General features: G+C 47.7%; 1 long non-coding RNA gene across 1 annotated transcript; it reads left to right on the top strand.

Annotated features, from left to right (window-relative positions):
* The first annotated feature begins 1,265 nt into the window (after window positions 1-1,265).
* LOC124468966 lies at window positions 1,266-5,269 on the top strand. The gene is made up of 3 exons (XR_006956253.1): window positions 1,266-1,398; window positions 1,951-1,991; window positions 3,644-5,269. It is a non-coding gene; the product is annotated as an uncharacterized LOC124468966 (long non-coding RNA).
* Window positions 5,270-20,384: the final 15,115 nt, after the last annotated feature.

Below are 20,384 nucleotides of genomic sequence, written 5' to 3'. Positions count from 1 at the left end.
TCAGTTTCACTGCATATTGTGCCATGTATATGTGACATATACAAATATTGAATATTGACATTTAAACACCACCAAATTTGTTGGTTTGAATTCACCTCTTTAAAATTGAAATATGATTTTATTTCAATTAAAAATAAAAAATCTGATCCAAAAATTAAAGGTTCGGAAATTCAGGTTGCTCATATTCTATCAACAAAATTCAGATCTCTTAAATTCAAGCTTCAGAAATTCAAATAGAACTAAATTCAGGCTGCTCAAATTCGAACGGTCAAATTCAGATCCCAAAAATTTGAACCAAAATAGTTCAAGCCCAAAAAGCAGAAGAAAATCTGATTGCAACATCCGGGATACCAAGGATAGGTAAGGCAATCAAGACTTTATGCAATCAAACCATCTCACTTCTCCTAGAAGGGTCCCACTGCAGACCTCTCCTCAGGCCCCTCTCATCCAGGTGGAGCTGCAGGCAGTCACACATGCAGATCAGTCATCCAATCACAGCCTGAACAAACACAGGAGAGAGGTCCAGGCTTAGGAGAGAGGTCCGGTCTGAGGCGAGCAATACCTTGGTCTCCCGTATGTTGCAATAATGTATATTTTTTTTCGCTCAAATTGTTTTGTTTCAATTTTTTGGGATTTAAATTCGAATGGATTTTGAGAAGAAAAATGAAAAACGATATTGAAATTTCACCATTCGAATTTGAGCAACCTGAATTTCTGAACCTTTAAGTTTTGGATCAGATCATTAATTTTTTTACCTCTAAATCAATTCATATTTCGTTTTTAAAGAGTTTAATTAAAAACCAAACATTTGGTGGTGTTTACATTTCAATATTAAGTATTCAATCCAACATTATGTTACTGATTTTCTTCCATACATGAACCATGATGATGAACACGTGAACCCAGCCAGCATGTAGATCAGAGCCCCCCCTCCCCACAGGCCCAGCCTGCAGCCTGCTGTGGGTATACACACAGTATATACACAGTATATACCCAGTATATATACACAGTATATACTCATATATACTATGAACACGTTCCTGCCTCTTCGGTGTCAGAAACCCCTCATGTTTCAAACTGGAAAACATTCAAGAGTTGGAATGTTGTCATCCAATGGTTTGCCTGCTCAACTCATCCTGCCATCTCTCCCATCCTCTCTCATCTATCCTCCATCTCCTCCCCCCCATCCTGTCCTCCCCCTCCCCCCTGTGTGTGCGGGTGGACTACCCTGGTGTGTGTGTCTCTCTTCGGTAGGTACTTTCACAGCCCAACAGACACCAAGGAGCAGCTGTATGACCCTGCCTCCGTCATGAACGGAGACACTCTGAGGTTCTGTCAGAAGGAAGCCTGGTGCAAGATGGCCTTCTTCATCCTCTCCTTCTTCTACTATCTCTACTGGTGAGCGAGCTGTTCATCCTCTCCTTCTTCTACTATCTCTACTGGTGAGCGATCTGTTCATCCTCCCTTTCTACTATCTCTACATGTGAGCGATCTGCTCATCCTCTCTTTCTACTATCTCTACTGGTGAGCGAGCTGTTCATCCTCTCCTTCTTCTACTATCTCTACTGGTGAGCGATCTGTTCATCCTCTCCTTCTACTATCTCTACTGGTGAGCGATCTGTTCATCCTCCCTTTCTACTATCTCTACATGTGAGCGATCTGTTCATCCTCTCTTTCTACTATCTCTACTGGTGAGCGAGCTGTTCATCTTCTCCTTCTTCTACTATCTCTACTGGTGAGCGATCTGTTCATCCTCTCCTTCTACTATCTCTACTGGTGAGCGATCTGTTCATCCTCTCCTTCTACTATCTCTACTGGTGAGCGATCTGTTCTTCCTCTCCTTCTATCTGTACACCTTCTCTATAACTCTTCTCTTTATGGTTGTGCGGTCCTACTGGGAGTGGTCGTATTTAGAGCGGTCATGTTGAGTGCGGTTCCTTCCTCCTACAGTGTGTACTGGACCTGACTTCGCCCCATCACAGGCTGCAGTAGTGAGTCTCTGCGTTTGTTCATGTCTTGCTACTGACCTTTAACCCTAACTACTGTACCTCCCTCTCTACCCTCACGTCCCTCTCTACCCTCACGTCCCTCTCTACCCTCACCTCCCTCTCTACCCTCACCTCCCTCTCTACCCTCACCTCCCTCTCTACCCTCACCTCCCTCTGTACCCCTCACTTCTCTTCCATCCCTCACACCCCAAGAATGTGACTGAATTAATTCATCTGTGATTTGCTGAAAAAAATATAGCTGTGCCCACCCTCACACACACACAGAATGTGAAGTCAGCCAGAGTTTGCGTGGCTAAGTGTGTTGCTCACAGGCAGCTCTATAGATGGTGTTTCCACCTACAGTCGTCTAGATTGTCCATTAAACATTAAGTCTGAGATTAGAGCACCCAGGCCTGCTACAGGGTTAATCAAACACTCCAACAACCCTCTCCTGGTTTCAATAAATCATCTGATGTTCGGCCGCATTAAAAGAGGCTTTGTGAGGTCATGCCTCGCTGCACATCTCATTCTAATCGCCATTTTATCTGCCCGCATAAATAAATTAAACTTAACTTTTACTGTGATTTTCATCAAGTTTGCGGGGCTTATTCAGTCACGGTAGACTGAAGACACCCTGTTTTGATTCTCACTAAGAGGAGAACGTTAAACCAGACTTTTAATTGCAGTATCAAACTAAATAAAATGGAAATCAACACTGGCAGCGATCAAGCGTAATGCTGGGGACACACTAAACAATTTTTCTAACCTTCTAAGATTTTCAAACTGTGAGAGACCACAAACACGATTTAGCCGTTTGCTCCTACAGTGTGTGGTGTGCCATGATTTGACAAAGACAGCACACCACACACAAACAGATTTCCAACCAGTGTCACAACTGTTGACACAAGAAATCTCGCAAAATCTGTTGAGACTTAAGAATAAGCATTGCGGACTATATGCAGAAGAAATTGCCATGATAGTGTTTGGAATTGTTTTCACAGAAAATTCACAAAAAAAAAAGGGTTTGCTGTTGCCACAAATCAATTCCATTTAACTTTGTGTTGCGCCGTGACTCTGTTTGTTATGCTTCTGTCTTCTCTCAGCTTGCTTTCTGATTGGATATTGTTTCGTTTCACGTGATAACCTCAGGGTTTGTCCTTGGGGTTCTCCCCACACATCAGGATTTTTGATCGCAAATATTCAACATGTTGAATTTTTCGGATTCGCGATTGGGGCGCCTTCGACGTCCTTACGAGCAGATTCGGTCACTCTTGACACACCTCACACCAAGGGAACATTTGATACAATAATCTGAAGAACCATCAAGATAATCGAGACGTTACCTAGGATTGTCGGAAGGGGCAAAATCGGCCCGATTATCCTGTAGTGTGTCCCCAGCATTAGAAACACAAACAGCCGCGAAGCTCTGGTGTTTGAAGCGATGTGAACACCAGAGCCTCCTCCTTGCTGCTCAGCAGGAAGTCCTGCCAGGACAGAGGTCGTCCTGCCAGGACAGAGGTCGTCCTGCCAGGACAGAGGTCGTCCTGCCAGGACAGAGGTCGTCCTCCCAGGACAAGGTCGTGTGTATATTGTTTCTCTCCCTAATCCTCTTGGTTAAAACGGAAGATGACTTTTCTTTTTATCTTCTCTCCTAGTATGGTCTACTCCCTGGTCACCTCATAGCCAAGACCTCGCCTGACGCCATTCCTCTGGATAACACACCTCCTAACCGCAGCAGTGACCCCAGCAGAGCCACACCAGAACCTTCAGATCCCAGCTGTGTTTCACCCAGGAGATGACGTCTCAGAGCATGAGGGAGGGTCATTTGATCCAGCCTCCTCCTCTCTCCTGTGTTCATGTATGTAAAGACTACCAAGAGACTACTGTTTACAGTCAGGTCTGATCGACCGTGTTACCTTCTTCTACATCATCACTGCCTGGCCAATGTTTGTACTCCAGCACCCACAGTCTATGTCCCTGGACCTAGCCTAGCTTAGCCCAGTTTCAACAGACCCAGAGTCTGTCAATGTCCCTGGGTCTAATCTAGCCTAGTTTATCAAAGGCAGACTCACGTTTTGTCTGTTCCTAGACAGCCTAGCATAGCCACAACGAGTCGTGTCCCTTGCCTAAACTAGCATAGCCTAGCATAGCCACAACCAGTCGTGTCTCTAGCCTAAACTAGCATAACCTAGCATAGCCACATCCAGTCGTGTCCCTTTCCCTTGCCTAAACTAGCATAGCCTAGCATAGTCATAACCAGTCATGTCCCTTGCCTAAACTAGCATAGCCTAGCATATTCATAACCAGTCGTGTCCCTTGCCTAAACTAGCATAGCCTAGCATAGCCATACTCACAGTCTATGTCCCTAGGCCTAGCATTGCCACAGTCTGTCCCTGAGCCTAGTGCTAGCTTATCTTGACGAAGCAAAGGCATCGTAGCATCACCGCAACCGTAGGAAGCACACACACACATACACACACACACTGTAGTGTTTGCACAGTTTGACTCAGGCACAGCACTGTCGTCACACTACAGGACCACGAAGAGACCTGCTCTGTGTCACCGCTAGTAGCGTCACCGGTGACACCACTGCTTACTGTAGCAGGAGCCAAGTAAAGACCTCTTACATAGATGGACTGTGGTCAGCGAATGTTGCATTTTTACCAGACAGCACATACAATACAAGCCCTGTCTGAAATTACATGAATGGCTTATTGTGATGTGTGCTTTTTTTGTGTATTCTTAAAAGAGGCATTTCTTACTGAGATACGATCTTAAAGTATTATTATACTGTGTGATTATCTGTAGTTCTAGTGTTATTTGGTGGAGAAATAATTTTCTAAAAATGAATTTAAAAATAGAAGCTTTTTTTGTTGAGTACTTCTAGACAAGCACTAATCTTTTGCACAATGGTGTCTGTACGTATGCACAATATCTGCAATATCTGTGTTTAAAGACGCTAATCAGCCCAGTTGGGTGGAGGTCTTCCAACTTGAATAAGGGTTCAAATGGACCTTATTGTAGATGGGAGGGGAAATAATGTGAAATGTTCATGTTACTGTTTCCACAATGGACCAAATGTATTTATTAGCTTTTTGCAAAATCCACTGAATTTATATCCATGTTTGTTTATTTTGAAAAGCAGTACACAATTTAAAAAAAAATACTAATCTATCAATTGTTGCATTCCTACTAAACGACTGGTCAAATGGACACCTGATTATGACCATTTGATTGCTTTTCTCTCTTCCCCCTGCTTTTTCTGTTGCTCCTTGTCTGTGTGTGTCTCTCTCTCTCTCTCTCTCTCTCTCTCTCTCTCTCTCTCTCTCTCTCTCTCTCTCTCTCTCTCTCTCCCCCTCTCTCTCTCTCTCTCTCTCTCTCTCTCTCTCTGGGTTAGGGTTAACCTTGTTTTGCGTACCTCTGCATATCTGCAGGAACCTTTACTCACAAATTTGAAAGGAATGCCCATTTTGTTTTCTCTTACAAAAGAAACTAACATTTTATATATTTATTGTGTATGTGTACCCAAATTAATTACGATCCTTGTTTCAGAAATAAAGTCTAAACAATTTTAAAGTGTAACGTGATGTCCTGTAGCAGGATGCTGGTGTAACGTGATTGGCTTTATCTCTCCCTCCCTGCAGTAGCTGGCTGTCTGTCTGTGTGTGCTTGTTTGTGTTTGATAAGGAAACACTCTCTGCTTTGACACACCTGTCTAACACTCTGACAGAGGTCACCAAGGTTACGACTGGAGGTGAACCCACTTCTTGCTTCCCTCCTCCCCCAACCTCCCCTTACACACACACTCACACACACACACACACACACACACACACTACAACCTCTATCTTTGACTGATGTCAGTTAAAAGCTGTGAAATCTTCTAGAAGTGTCCACCCTATCAGTTTAGCTCCCTTTTATTTCCTGACACAGACAGTTTGACCAGAAAGTACTTTCCTCAATTCTAAAGCCCTCAAAATGCTGTCTGGACAGGTAAATTATCCACACACACACACCCACCCCTCCCTGCATGCTGTCGCCTCAGATGCCGCTGAGCAGTATGGTGCTTGACAGATGCCGCTGAGCAGTATGGTGCTTGACGAGTGGTCGAGCTGGACGTCTTGTCGGGTATGTCAGTGTGTGTGTCTTCTGCGCATTCTGTCAGAGCACATTACCCAGAATGCCTCACTCTCACCTGGCTGCCCTGCCTCTGACCCAGCTGATCACACGTGACATGTCTCATCTCTGATTGGTCCCCCGGCCTGCATCAGAACGCCTGATTGTTCCTCCTCATACAGCCTGGTGATTCTCCTGAGAGCTGTGAAGCTATTCAGGTGTTACAACTGACAAAGGTGAGCACTGGGTTGGCTACTGTAATCGTATGGGAAGGTACATGTAAACATTTCTTGAAACTGATCTCATTAGTTATAGTTTGATAATACAAACTATCTTATCTAATGAGAATTGCATGGCTGTTCCTGAGGTTGTTACGTCTGCAACATCATTAAAATTAAGTCCTAGACGTCCTCACAACTGAACAAAATAAATAAGGCACATGCATAGCGTAAAGGAACCACATCTCAGTTGCCAGGTGCATTGCTGACATGATTTGAACTGACTCTGAACTACAGTACATCAGTGCCATACATCAGTGCCATCTCCTTACAGTACTAAACATTACCGGTTTAATTCTTTAATAGGACTAATACAGTGTAGTAAATAAAACCAGACAGCTGATAGTGTAAATCTGCCTTTCATGCTGTTGTTGTTGACTATCAGTACCCACCTCCTATACCTGACTATAATACTTTATCTAACAGCGCTCATTTAAAGTTCCTGAACATGAATCTTTAAGGTTTGTTACATCCAGTCCATGATGGACAGTGTTGACGTGCTGTCTGAAGAATGTTGACCACGCTGTGGTCCAGAGAGGTCGGAGGATTGAGAGACACTGTTTTCTCTCTATAACTCCTGTCAGCTTCAGTTATCTTCCCTTCCCTCTTCCCTCTAAACTCTTTATCAATCCGACAGTTTAAGGAGTTGTCCATAAAGATAAACCATTAAATGAGTTCTTTAAATGAAGATGACCCAGCTAACACAGATAGAAACACATACACACAGAAACACCCTCACCCACAGAATCACAGCCATAGAAACACCCTCACCCACAGAATCACATACACAGAAACACATACGTAGAAACACACACACACAGACGTAGAAACACATACACACAGAAACACATACGTAGAAACACACACACACAGAAACACAGACGTAGAAACACACACACACAGAAACACATACGTAGAAACACACACACACAGAAACACATTCGTAGAAACACACACAGAAACACATACACAGAAACACATACGTAGAAACACACACACACAGAAACACATACGTAGAAACCAGTGGCGGCTGCTGGTCTTTCAAATAGGGGAAGCTCATTTTCGGCCTCCATCATAAATCTTTCAATTTATTTGGCTAGTTCACTGGCTAGTTCACCCCTACGACACTAGCATAGCATGCTGTTGAATGAATGAACGAACGATCTCACGAAACAATATTAAACTCGAAAGAGGAAATGTGGGAATTAGGTCAAACTGAAACAAGAAATGTGGTGTATAATTATATAAAATCTATGATGATAATTGGCTAGCAGTGTCGCCAAGCAAATACCAAGAAATAGGTTGCAGCAGTTTGTCTTTCAACTACACTTGCAAAATCCACGAAGGGACTGAGCTCGCCTTTATATAGTACAAAATCGCTGTCAATCAAAAGGAGATGCAGTCTTTCGACAGCCCCAGAGACGCCGAGCGTCCAGGGCGGGACATAATCACAGCATTTATCCAATGACTGTATAGTTTCGAAGCACTGAAAACAACTGTCCACAGCAGCCCCATTGAAGTCCATGGAAGCTGAGCTTCCACAGGGAAATGCACTGTGGCGCTACGGGAATGTATGAGACGGAAATCAGTCAGTCGACCTGCTAATATATGTAGCTGATTCTGAATGAACTCGTCTTCGATATGAACGTGTTCTAACTCATTTGAAAAGTTTACAAAATAGTAAATTATTGACCATGAATCTTTTGAAATGTTAGGGGAAGCTGAGCTTCTTTTGCAGTCTTAAAGAAATCGCAACTGACAGAAACACACACACACACAGAAACACATCCATGGAAACACACACACAAAGATGATGGTGTTCTGTTGGGTGTGTGTCTTCATGTCTGTGTGTGTGTGTGTGTGTGTGTGTGTTTGTTCATGTCTGTGTGTGTGTGTGTTTGTTCATGTCTGTGTGTGTGTGTGTGTGTTTGTTCATGTCTGTGTGTGTGTGTGTGTTTGTTCATGTCTGTGTGTGTGTGAGTGTGTTTGTTCATGTCTGTGTGTGTGTGAGTGTGTTTGTTCATGTCTGTGTGTGTGTGTGTTTGTTCATGTCTGTGTGTGTGTGAGTGTACACGTGTGTGTCCTGTCTGTGTGTGTGTGGTGCTCTCCTCTCGGTGGGATGTGTGAGTCACGGTGGATGCGAGCCACGAATGGACAGATGATTAAACGATTGTGAAGCCAGTCGAGAAGAACTTATTTCAGGGATATTTTTCCTCTTCAGCAGAGCAGAGATCCTGTATTGATCCTGTAACATCCTCTCTCATCTTTTCTGGCTAATCTGAGGGAATATGTTCCACACCACTACTCAAACTGAGCTGTAATTACAGCCGATTGGTGTTATAGACACGTACAGTAGAGATGTCCGTTATGTTGGCGGGCTGAGACACAGATGCTCTCTGTGCTAATGACCTCAGATCAGCTGACCTTCAGGACTACTTCCCTCACTACAGCACACACACGCACTCACATGCACATGCACACACACTATCTCTCTTTCACACACATTCACACACCATCTCAGCATGTCCTGTCTCTAGGAGAAAGAAAACACGACCTCTGGAGGACCTGAGTCATAAGAACCAGCTTCAGACATCATCTGGAGGTGATAACCAAGGTAACACCATTTTAGTTTCCTTGTGGGTAAATGTCCTAAAAAACATTGTCTCTAATCATACAGTGAGTCTTTGTCCACCTCCCCTGGAGGAAACTCCATGACAGCTGGACCCAAGGAGTCCCTTGACAGAGGCTCTGGCTGGTCTGCCCCTCCACCCCCTCCACTCCCTCCACCCCCTCCACTCCCTCCACCCCCACCACAACCACCCAGTGCATCTCTGCTTCTGTACAGAGAACATGGGACTGAGTGAGAGATGTGTTAGTGAGTCAGACTCTTTAGAGATGTTTCCCGGACGCTCCTCTGCTCTCCAGGCTGGTGAGACACTCAGTTCAGTTAAAGGGACAGTTCACCCAAATAAAAAATGAATACATGTTCTTCCTCTTACCTGAAGTGATGTTTATCCATCTGGATTGTTTTGGTGTGAGTTCCCAAGTTCTGGAGATCCCACCGTAGATGTGTCTGCCATCACTGACTCTGAAAACAGATTCTTGCCGATAGGCCGAGAGGACGTGCTGGTGGTCTTAGTCAGGACTGGCCCAGCAGGACAGTCTGCTACAAACCACCTCTACTTCATGTGATGCCAGACCCCTCTCACAGCAGTGAGTGTGTGTGTGTGTGTGTGTGTGTGTGTGTGTGTGTGTGTGTGTGTGTGTGTGTGTGTGTGTGTGTGAGGGTGTGTGTGTGTGTTAACCCCACAGAGGAGCTGCTATTTCAGGAGCTGCTCAGTCTGATTCAGCCGCCGGCCTCTTTGTTTGTAGATTTGTTTATGAGTAAACATACCCCTCTCTCTCAACTGTGTGTGTGTGTGTGCATCTGCATGCAAATCTGCATAAATGTATAGATGTGTAGTTTGTGTGAGAGAACCAACATAAGTATTGTGAATGTGTGTGTGTGTGTGTGTGCGTGTGAGAGAGAGAGAGAGAGAGAGAGAGAGAGAGAGAGAGAGAGAGAGAGAGAGAGAGAGAGAGAGAGAGAGAGAGAGAGAGAGAAGCTGTAACATGGCCTATGTGAATGAATAAAGTTGGAGGAGTGAACTTGACAGAATCAATTCTCTTTCAAAATCATGTGTTTTATTGGCACTGCAGATATTTGTGATATTGCTTAAACAAACAAACAATGCAGAATACACACTGTATAGACATACAGACATAATGTACATTTGCATAGATACTGTAGATTAATATACAAACATACACATATTATATGTCCTACATATTAAATGTGAGAAGAGGAGAGAATACGTAGACACACTGATACACACACACAAGCACAATGATACACACACACTGACACACACACACACCGTAGCTAATTATGATGGATTCCATGAAAACTATCAGTCTTGACTCCGTGCAGCCAAACAGAAAATGAGTCTCACCAGAGTTCTGTTCCTCAAAGCTCTCTGTTCTTAAATAGCCCTCTTTTACAACATGGACATATGTGTGTGTGTGTGTATAATGAGTCCATGGAAGAGACAAGCTTCTGTATCTCAATGTTACTGTGTGGGGATTACCCTCCCTGCCAGACCACCCCCCCCTCTCCTCTCTCTTCTTCTCCTCCCCTCTCATCTTCTCCTCCTTTCTTCTCTTCTCCTCTATTCTCTCTCTTCTGCTCTCCTCCTCTCTTGTCTTGACTACCTCCGAGCCTGCTTTTATCCAGACCCTAACCCTAACCCTAAACAGAGCTTAGCTTCACTTACAATTGGGTCAACTAGACTCCTCTCTATCATTGTTGCTGAAGTACAGATATTACAGTATTATTGTTGCACTCTGCCCGGTAGCTGAGATGTGGTTACTTTACACAGTGTCTTGTAAATACAGACCTGTTCCTAGAGCAAAATACTGTTAGACCAGTCCAGCCAAACGTACCAACCTGGTAACTGCAACACGACAATGTTTCAAGACTGTAGTTGAGGAATGGATGTTTTTATTGCACTGTAAAATAGTGTTTATAGCGTGTGTTTGTGTGGGTGGATGTGTGTGTGTTGGAAAAATTGAAGATGTAACTGTTATCCTGTAATAAGAATGATTCTGTGTTCAGCATTCCTTGCCAGCAGAGAACCCTCTCCCCACATGATCTATAGATGACACGAGGCTTACGCAGACAAACTGACCTAGGTTGACCATTAGTATGCTAGAGGTGCAATAAATGTGTTAACCTTATCTGTGCTGACTGAATCATATGGTCAAGCCTAGGGTCAAAGAACTCTGTAAGTTTCCACGTGCACGCGCACTATATTTCTGGGATCGATCATATTGACAGCTGATATGCAGGGGAGGAGACTTCTCACCAATATATAGTCTTGCTTGAAGACTTGTGAACCAGACAAACTTTGTAGCACAATGGCGTGTGATGTTTTTGTCTCCTTGTGGGCCGGCCACAAGCAATAAAGCTTTCTTAAACTTGTTCACCGACTGACTGTGCAATGCTTGATGGATTAATATTTCTGACAGTGTGTGTGTTCTTATTTGTCTGTATGTATGTGTGTGTGTGCATGTGTTTCTGCATGTAACAGCATCAGTGCTGATTATGAAGCTTTCCTGGCATGTAAAAAACACACTTCCCAAAATACCCAGCTGCCGTGGCAACTCTCTGAGGGAGCTGATAATAGTTTAGTCTCTCAGTCTAACAGCCTCCCCTTCCTCAGCACATCTGTCTGTAAACGAAGAGCTGTCTCACACACACACACACACACACACACACCCACAGACACACATATCCTAAACACACCACTACATGTCAGAGCAGGATCCAGGGGGAGTCAGAAGCTCCAGGAAAGAGCACAAGGGGTGTGTTCCTGCCTGCCTGCCTGCCTGCCTGCCTGCCTGCCTGCCTGCCTGCCTGCCTGCCTGCCTGCCTGCCTGCCTGCCTGTCTGTCTGTCTGCCTGTCTGCTTGTCTGTCTGCCAGGCAGCCCGTCTGCCTGTCTGTCTGTCTGTCTGCTTGTCTGTCTGCCAGGCAGCTCGTCTGCCTGTCTGTCTGTCTGTCTGTCTGCTTGTCTGTCTGCCTGCTTGTCTGTCTGCCTGCCTGGCAGCCTGTCTGCCTGTTTGCCTGTCTGCTTGTCTGTCTGTCTGCTTGTCTGTCTGCCTGCTTGTCTGTCTGCCTGCCTGGCAGCCCGTTTGCCTGTTTGCCTGTCTGCTTGTCTGTCTGTCTGCTTGTCTGTCTGCCTGCCTGTCTGTCTGCCTGGCAGCCCGTCTGCCTGTTTGCCTGTCTGCTTGTCTGTCTGTCTGCTTGTCTGCCTGCCTGGCAGCCCGTCTGCCTGTTTGCCTGTCTGCTTGTCTGTCTGTCTGCTTGTCTGTCTGCCTGCCTGGCAGCCCCTCTGCCTGTTTGCCTGTCTGCTTGTCTCTCTGTTTGCTTGGCAGCCTGTTTGCTTGGCTGCTTGTCTGTCTGTTTGCTTGGCAGCCTGTTTGCTTGGCTGCTCTTCCAGAAGCAGGATGAGTGACTGAGACACCACCTGCCCTCAGCTTTATAACCCAGCGTGGGACTTTAGAAGCTCAAACTGGCAGAACACCCGTATATATTTATACACACACCTTCCACTGCACAAACTAAACACACATTCACTTACATACAAACACACACACAAATGAACACACACACTGTTATGCTCTTTCTCTCTCTCTCCATCTCCCTCTCTCCCTATCTCTCTGTGTTTTCTCTCCTCACATGCTGTCTCTCTCTCTGCTTCTCTCCACAAAGGGGAGTGGTCTTTCCTCAACACAGTCTCTCTCAGCAGGGTCAGGGTTGGCCTCTCAGCAGGGTCAGGGTTGGTCTCTCAGTAGGGTCAGGGTTGGTCTCTCTCAGCAGGGTCAGGGTTGGTCTCTCAGCAGGGTCAGGGTTGGTCTCTCTCAGCAGGGTCAGGGTTGGTCTCTCAGCAGGGTCAGGGTTGGTCTCTCAACAGGGTCAGGGTTGGTCTCTCAGCAGGGTCAGGGTTGGTCTCTCAACAGGGTCAGGGTTGGTCTCTCAGCAGGGTCAGGGTTGGTCTCTCTCAGCAGGGTCAGGGTTGGTCTCTCTCAGCAGGGTCAGGGTTGGTCTCTCTCAGCAGGGTCAGGGTAGTCTCCTTTAGTTACATATTTGGTGAATAACACTACCAAAACTATTATGTGCATTTCAGAATTTGCACATTTTGGTGCATGAACAGGTCTACCATGTTCTGTCATGTTAAAAAGGATGACAAGTTTTGATTGTTATTGCTTTCATTACTCCTATCATCCTGCTTTATTCTTCCCTCTTCTCCTCCCCTCTCCTCTTTCCTCCCCTCCCCTTTCTCCTCCTCTCCTCTTCTCTTCTCCCCTCCTCTCTTCTCCTCTCCCCTCCCCTACTCCCCTCTCCTCTTTCTTCCCCTCCCCTCTCTCCTCCTCTCCTCTTTTCTTCTCCCCTCCTCTCCTCTCCTCTCCTCTCCAGGGTTTAGACAGATCGTTTCAGCTTGATCTCCACATTCCTCTTCCTGCTACAGTGTCTGTAGGAAACACTCTCACTGTGGAGGTATAAAGACCTTTATTACACACGTGAGTTACAATATATATATTAAAACTGCTTTTGGTTATCATTTGTATTCTCTAGTTAATGGAACTTAACAGTATGAACCCGATGTTGAAGGCTCAGTATGACAACTGTGATGTGAATCTGATGTGACTAATCAATAATAAAGTGAAGCGCTACTAATTGATCATGAATAATGACTGAAGTGTTGGTTTGTGAAGGTTGAAACACCAGCATGATCCAGCATCCCCACTGTTCCTCTGTACACCACATCTCCAGGAGACGCTACACTGTGTGTGTGTGTGTGTGTGTGTGTGTGTGTGTGTGTGTGTGTGTGTGTGTGTGTGTGTGTGTGTGTGTGTGTGTGTGTGCGTGCAGGAACAGGACTGCAGGTAGCACCTGTCTCCAGAAGGACCCTGGTGTGCAGGAACAGGACTGCAGGTAGCACCTGTCTCCAGAAGGACCCTGGTGTGCAGGAACAGGACTGCAGGTAGCACCTGTCTCCAGAAGGACCCTGGTGTGCAGGAACAGGACTGCAGGTAGCACCTGTCTCCAGAAGGACCCTGGTGTGCAGGAACAGGACTGCAGGTAGCACCTGTCTCCAGAAGGACCCTGGTGTGCAGGAACAGGACTGCAGGTAGCACCTGTCTCCAGAAGGACCCTGGTGTGCAGGAACAGGACCGCAGGTAGCACCTGTCTCCAGAAGGACCCTGGTGTGCAGGAACAGGACCGCAGGTAGCACCTGTCTCCAGAAGGACCCTGGTGTGCAGGAACAGGACCGCAGGTAGCACCTGTCTCCAGAAGGACCCTGGTGTGCAGGAACAGGACCGCAGGTAGCACCTGTCTCCAGAAGGACCCTGGTGTGCAGGAACAGAACCGCAGGTAGCACCTGTCTCCAGAAGGACCCTGGTGTGCAGGAACAGGACTGCAGGTAGCACCTGTCTCCAGAAGGACCCTGGTGTGCAGGAACAGGACTGCAGGTAGCACCTGTCTCCAGAAGGACCCTGGTGTGCAGGAACAGGACTGCAGGTAGCACCTGTCTCCAGAAGGACCCTGGTGTGCAGGAACAGGACTGCAGGTAGCACCTGTCTCCAGAAGGACCCTGGTGTGCAGGAACAGGACTGCAGGTAGCACCTGTCTCCAGAAGGACCCTGGTGTGCAGGAACAGGACTGCAGGTAGCACCTGTCTCCAGAAGGACCCTGGTGTGCAGGAACAGGACTGCAGGTAGCACCTGTCTCCAGAAGGACCCTGGTGTGCAGGAACAGGACTGCAGGTAGCACCTGTCTCCAGAAGGACCCTGGTGTGCAGGAACAGGACTGCAGGTAGCACCTGTCTCCAGAAGGACCCTGGTGTGCAGGAACAGGACTGCAGGTAGCACCTGTCTCCAGAAGGACCCTGGTGTGCAGGAACAGGACTGCAGGTAGCACCTGTCTCCAGAAGGACCCTGGTGTGCAGGAACAGGACTGCAGGTAGCACCTGTCTCCAGAAGGACCCTGGTGTGCAGGAACAGGACCGCAGGTAGCACCTGTCTCCAGAAGGACCCTGGTGTGCAGGAACAGGACCGCAGGTAGCACCTGTCTCCAGAAGGACCCTGGTGTGCAGGAACAGGACCGCAGGTAGCACCTGTCTCCAGAAGGACCCTGGTGTGCAGGAACAGGACCGCAGGTAGCACCTGTCTCCAGAAGGACCCTGGTGTGCAGGAACAGGACCGCAGGTAGCACCTGTCTCCAGAAGGACCCTGGTGTGCAGGAACAGGACCGCAGGTAGCACCTGTCTCCAGAAGGACCCTGGTGTGCAGGAACAGGACCGCAGGTAGCACCTGTCTCCAGAACGACCCTGGTGTGCAGGAACAGGACCGCAGGTAGCACCTGTCTCCAGAACGACCCTGGTGTGCAGGAACAGGACCGCAGGTAGCACCTGTCTCCAGAAGGACCCTGGTGTGCAGGAACAGGACCGCAGGTAGCACCTGTCTCCAGAAGGACCCTGGTGTGCAGGAACAGGACTGCAGGTAGCACCTGTCTCCAGAAGGACCCTGGTGTGCAGGAACAGGACTGCAGGTAGCACCTGTCTCCAGAAGGACCCTGGTGTGCAGGAACAGGACTGCAGGTAGCACCTGTCTCCAGAAGGACCCTGGTGTGCAGGAACAGGACTGCAGGTAGCACCTGTCTCCAGAAGGACCCTGGTGTGCAGGAACAGGACTGCAGGTAGCACCTGTCTCCAGAAGGACCCTGGTGTGCAGGAACAGGACTGCAGGTAGCACCTGTCTCCAGAAGGACCCTGGTGTGCAGGAACAGGACTGCAGGTAGCACCTGTCTCCAGAAGGACCCTGGTGTGCAGGAACAGGACTGCAGGTAGCACCTGTCTCCAGAAGGACCCTGGTGTGCAGGAACAGGACTGCAGGTAGCACCTGTCTCCAGAAGGAACCTGGTGTGCAGGAACAGGACTGCAGGTAGCACCTGTCTCCAGAAGGACCCTGGTGTGCAGGAACAGGACTGCAGGTAGCACCTGTCTCCAGAAGGACCCTGGTGTGCAGGAACAGGACTGCAGGTAGCACCTGTCTCCAGAAGGAACCTGGTGTGCAGGAACAGGACTGCAGGTAGCACCTGTCTCCAGAAGGACCCTGGTGTGCAGGAACAGGACTGCAGGTAGCACCTGTCTCCAGAAGGACCCTGGTGTGCAGGAACAGGACTGCAGGTAGCACCTGTCTCCAGAAGGACCCTGGTGTGCAGGAACAGGACTGCAGGTAGCACCTGTCTCCAGAAGGACCCTGGTGTGCAGGAACAGGACTGCAGGTAGCACCTGTCTCCAGAAGGAACCTGGTGTGCAGGAACAGGACTGCAGGTAGCACCTGTCTCCAGAAGGACCCTGGTGTGCAGGAACAGGACTGCAGGTAGCACCTGTCTCCAGAAGGACCCTGGTGTGCAGGAACAGGACTGCAGGTAGCACCTGTCTCCAGAATGACCCTGGTGTGCAGGAACAGGACTGCAGGTAGCACCTGTCTCCAGAAGGACCCTGGTGTGCAGGAACAGGACTGCAGGTAGCACCTGTCTCCAGAAGGACCCTGGTGTGCAGGAACAGGACTGCAGGTAGCACCTGTCTCCAGAAGGACCCTGGTGTGCAGGAACAGGACTGCAGGTAGCACCTGTCTCCAGAAGGACCCTGGTGTGCAGGAACAGGACTGCAGGTAGCACCTGTCTCCAGAAGGACCCTGGTGTGCAGGAACAGGACTGCAGGTAGCACCTGTCTCCAGAAGGAACCTGGTGTGCAGGAGAGATGGTTGGGGTCCAGGATGAGGACGTGAAGGTGTCACAATGCCAAACTTCAGATTTCATGGGACCAGCGGTTGCCTATAGCAACAGAACCCTGAATGAGTTCAAAGCTGTTTTGATTTGGTATTTTTCTAAAAGGTGTATATTCCTTATTACATAGATTTATACACACACAACACCCACCTTCCCACATTCATACACCCACTGCTCTCATGTCTCATAAACATGTATAGTACAATAAATTCCTTGGTGCCAAAACCATCAGTTTAGATGTTTTACATTTATAGTGCATGCTGGAAGAGATGGTGAGAGCTCATATTTTAGCTGTGTGTGTGTTTGTGCAGTGTGTGTTTGTGCAGTGTGAGTTGTGGAAGGGGAGTTATATGTGTGTGTGTTTGTACTTCATGCATGCATGCGTGTGTGTGTGTGTACCATATCTACAGGACTGCATGATTCACAAAGCTGATGCCAGTCTATGAAGACAGCAGAGAGCCAGCAAAAACAGCATGCTCTCTCTCTGCTCTCTGCTCCCTCTCTGCTCTCTTTTCTCACTCTGCTCTGTCTCTCTCTCTCTCTGCTCTCTCTCTGCTCTCTCTCTGCTCTCTCTCTGCTCTCTGCTCCCTCTCTGCTACCTTTTCTCACTCTGCTCTGTCTCTCTCTCTCTCTGCTCTGTCTCTGCTCTCTCCCTGCTCTCTCTCTGCTCTCTCTCTGCTCTCTCTCTCTGCTCTCTCTCTGCTTTCACTCTGCTCTCTCTCTGCTCTCTCTCTGCTCTCTGCTGCCTCTCTGCTCTCTTTTCTCACTCTGCTCTCTCTCTCACTCTGCTCTCTCTCTCTCTGCTCTCTCTCTGCTCTCTTTCTGCTCTCTCTCTGCTCTCTCTCTCTCACTCTGCTCTCTGCTCCCTCTCTGCTCTCTCCCTGCTCTCTCTCTGCTCTCTCTCTGCTCTCTCTCTCTGCTCTCTCTCTGCTTTCACTCTGCTCTCTCTCTGCTCTCTGCTCCCTCTCTGCTCTCTTTTCTCACTCTGCTCTCTCTCTCACTCTGCTCTCTCTCTCTGCTCTCTCTCTGCTCTCTCTCTGCTCTCTCTCTCACTCTGCTCTCTCTCTCTCTCTGCTCTCTGCTCCCTCTCTGCTCTCTCTCTCTCTCTCTGCTCTCTCTCTGCTCTCTCTCTGCTCTCTCTCTGCTCTCCATGCACTGGAAGGAGCATCATTATCATATCTTCATTATCATCCTATTTCAGAATTAGAAACAAGATCATTTATTGCTTCAATATTGTCATTAGAATTAGAAGAGCCTCAAAAGCACTTATCAAGCTGGCATACGAAACAGCTCCTTTTGTGCACTTCATTTGTTCCATACAAATGTTGCATATCTTAATCAACACAAACTCTCTTTCTCTGTCCAAGCCCTCACTCTTCATCTCCCTCTCTCTCGCTCTCCCTCCCTCCCTCTCTCTCTCTCTCTCTCTCTCTCTCTCTCTCTCTCTCTCTCTCTCTCTCTCTCTCTCTCTCTCTCTCTCTCTCTCTCGCTCTCCCTCTCTCTTCCCTCTCCTTTTCTCACTCACACACAGATTCTTACTGGTCCAAGTAACAGGAACACTGACAGAGAAGAACTCTAAATTATTTTAATAAAGCATGACACATTTATTTGACATGAAATCTCTGAACCATCACGCTCTCTGTCTTGTTACATCATAATTGCTGATGCATTTTTCACAGGCTATTGTGACGAGCACAGCTCCACACCCCCTCACATGCCCTGATATCACAGGAAACACAAGGGGGGTCACCCTGGCTGATACCCCACTCAGACAGGAGGCATGGGGGCGGGTACAGCTCAGTGGTAGAACATCTGACTGCAGATCAAGAGATCACAGGTTCAAATCCCCCCATCTTTCAGTAGCTCCTCCCCTCCAGAGACACTATCTTTCAGCAGCTCCTCCCCTCCACAGACACCATCTTTCAGCAGCTCCTCCCCTCCAGAGACACCATCTTTCAGTAGCTCCTCCCCTCCACAGACACCATCTTTCAGTAGCTCCTCCCCTCCAGAGACACCATCTTTCAGCAGCTCCTCCCCTCCACAGACACCATCTTTCAGTAGCCCCTCCCCTCCAGAGACACAGGGCTGAGGAGGTGTGTGTGTGTGTGTGTGTGTGTGTGTGAGGGGTGATGGTGCCCTCTGAGGGCGGGGAGACGTGTGGACGTCTGATGATCTAAAGCTGTCTGAGACCTGATGAAACTGAGCCAGAGTTCTGGAGTGGAGAATAACAGTAGAGTAGAATAACAGTAGAGTAGAATAACAGTACAGTAAAATAACAGTACAGTAGAATAACAGTAGAGTAGAGTCAGGATCAAGGGGTTGGTGGAGTCATTAAGGCTTTGCCAGTTTGGAGTGTGTGTGTGTTGTGGTGTCATGAGGCTGGACCACTAAGCGGGGTGTAGGACAGTGCGTCACAACCGGACAGAGCAGGCGAAAGTGCGTTCAAACAAAGAAAGCGGTTTATTCACCAACAAAAAACATCAGAAGTCAGTCCAGTCACAGATCGGTGTTTACCAGGTGCAATGTTGTATTCCCTGTGTTTAACACAGCTGAGACACTGTCTGTCTGTCTGACACTTGTATGTAGAGTAAAGACCAAAACATGCAAGCTATCTGTCATCGATTGGCTATTTTTCTCAGGTTTGGTCATGTGACAAGGCCCTCACCAGACGACCAGTGGCCGTCTGTCGTCTAACAGGAGCCCTCCCTCTGATGAAGTGGCCATCGATTGGAGAGTGTTCCTCTGGGAACTAGAGAAACACCATCGATTGGAGAGTGTTCCTCTGGGAACAAGAGAAACACAAGAAGATTTTCTTCATCTGAGGCTGAGAGCTTCTATAACAAGCTCTCTCCCCCTGTAACATGCTTCTCTCTCTCACCCTCACCCTCAAACACTCTTATCTCTCTCCTTCTCTCTCCCCCCCTCCCTCTCTTTCTCCCTCTCTGTTTCTCTCTGTTTCTCTCCCTCTCCCTCCCTATCATCCTCTCTCTCTCTCTTTCTTTCTCCGGGCTGGGCTGGGCAAGGTTTATACTAATACTATGTAACTGTGTCCTAATGGCTTGGATGAAAATATGTCATGGTGGCTTATGCAATACCCTCAACTGAAGACGAGAAGTTGTGAGAAGGTCCCTGCTTGCTGAGCTGTTCTCCTCTGTCCAGGTCTGTGCGGATCACCTCACTCACTGGTCAACAGCATCCATATAGCATCACAGCTGCATTCATTACAGCCATGTGTGTGTGTGTGGTAAACTTTATACTCTCCTAAACACACTTGTCTTAGTAATGCTACAATAACCTTAACGTGTAGCTTGCAGCACTTCAGCCGTGTGTGTGTGTATGAGTGCGTGTGTGGGCGTGTGTGTATGTGTGTGTGTACGTGTGTGTACGTGTATGTGTGCATCTTGGGCTGTGTGGTTAAAACAGTTTGCAGCTGGCCAACCCTTTGACAGAAGGGATTACTAAAGGAAGTGAGATAGCAGAACAAACATGGATCCCAGGTGCTGTTTAGCTGTCTTAGCTGCTGTCTTAGCTGCTGTTAGGATACTCTGATAATGACAGTCAGCTGCTGGGTGTGTGGTGTGGGTGTGTGTGAACTGTATGTGTGT

The sequence above is a fragment of the Hypomesus transpacificus genome, chromosome 6, assembly GCF_021917145.1.
Source record: "Hypomesus transpacificus isolate Combined female chromosome 6, fHypTra1, whole genome shotgun sequence".
NCBI lineage: Eukaryota > Metazoa > Chordata > Actinopteri > Osmeriformes > Osmeridae > Hypomesus > Hypomesus transpacificus.
Note: the sequence above shows the minus strand (reverse complement) of the source record. Positions and strands in the feature narration are given on the sequence as shown.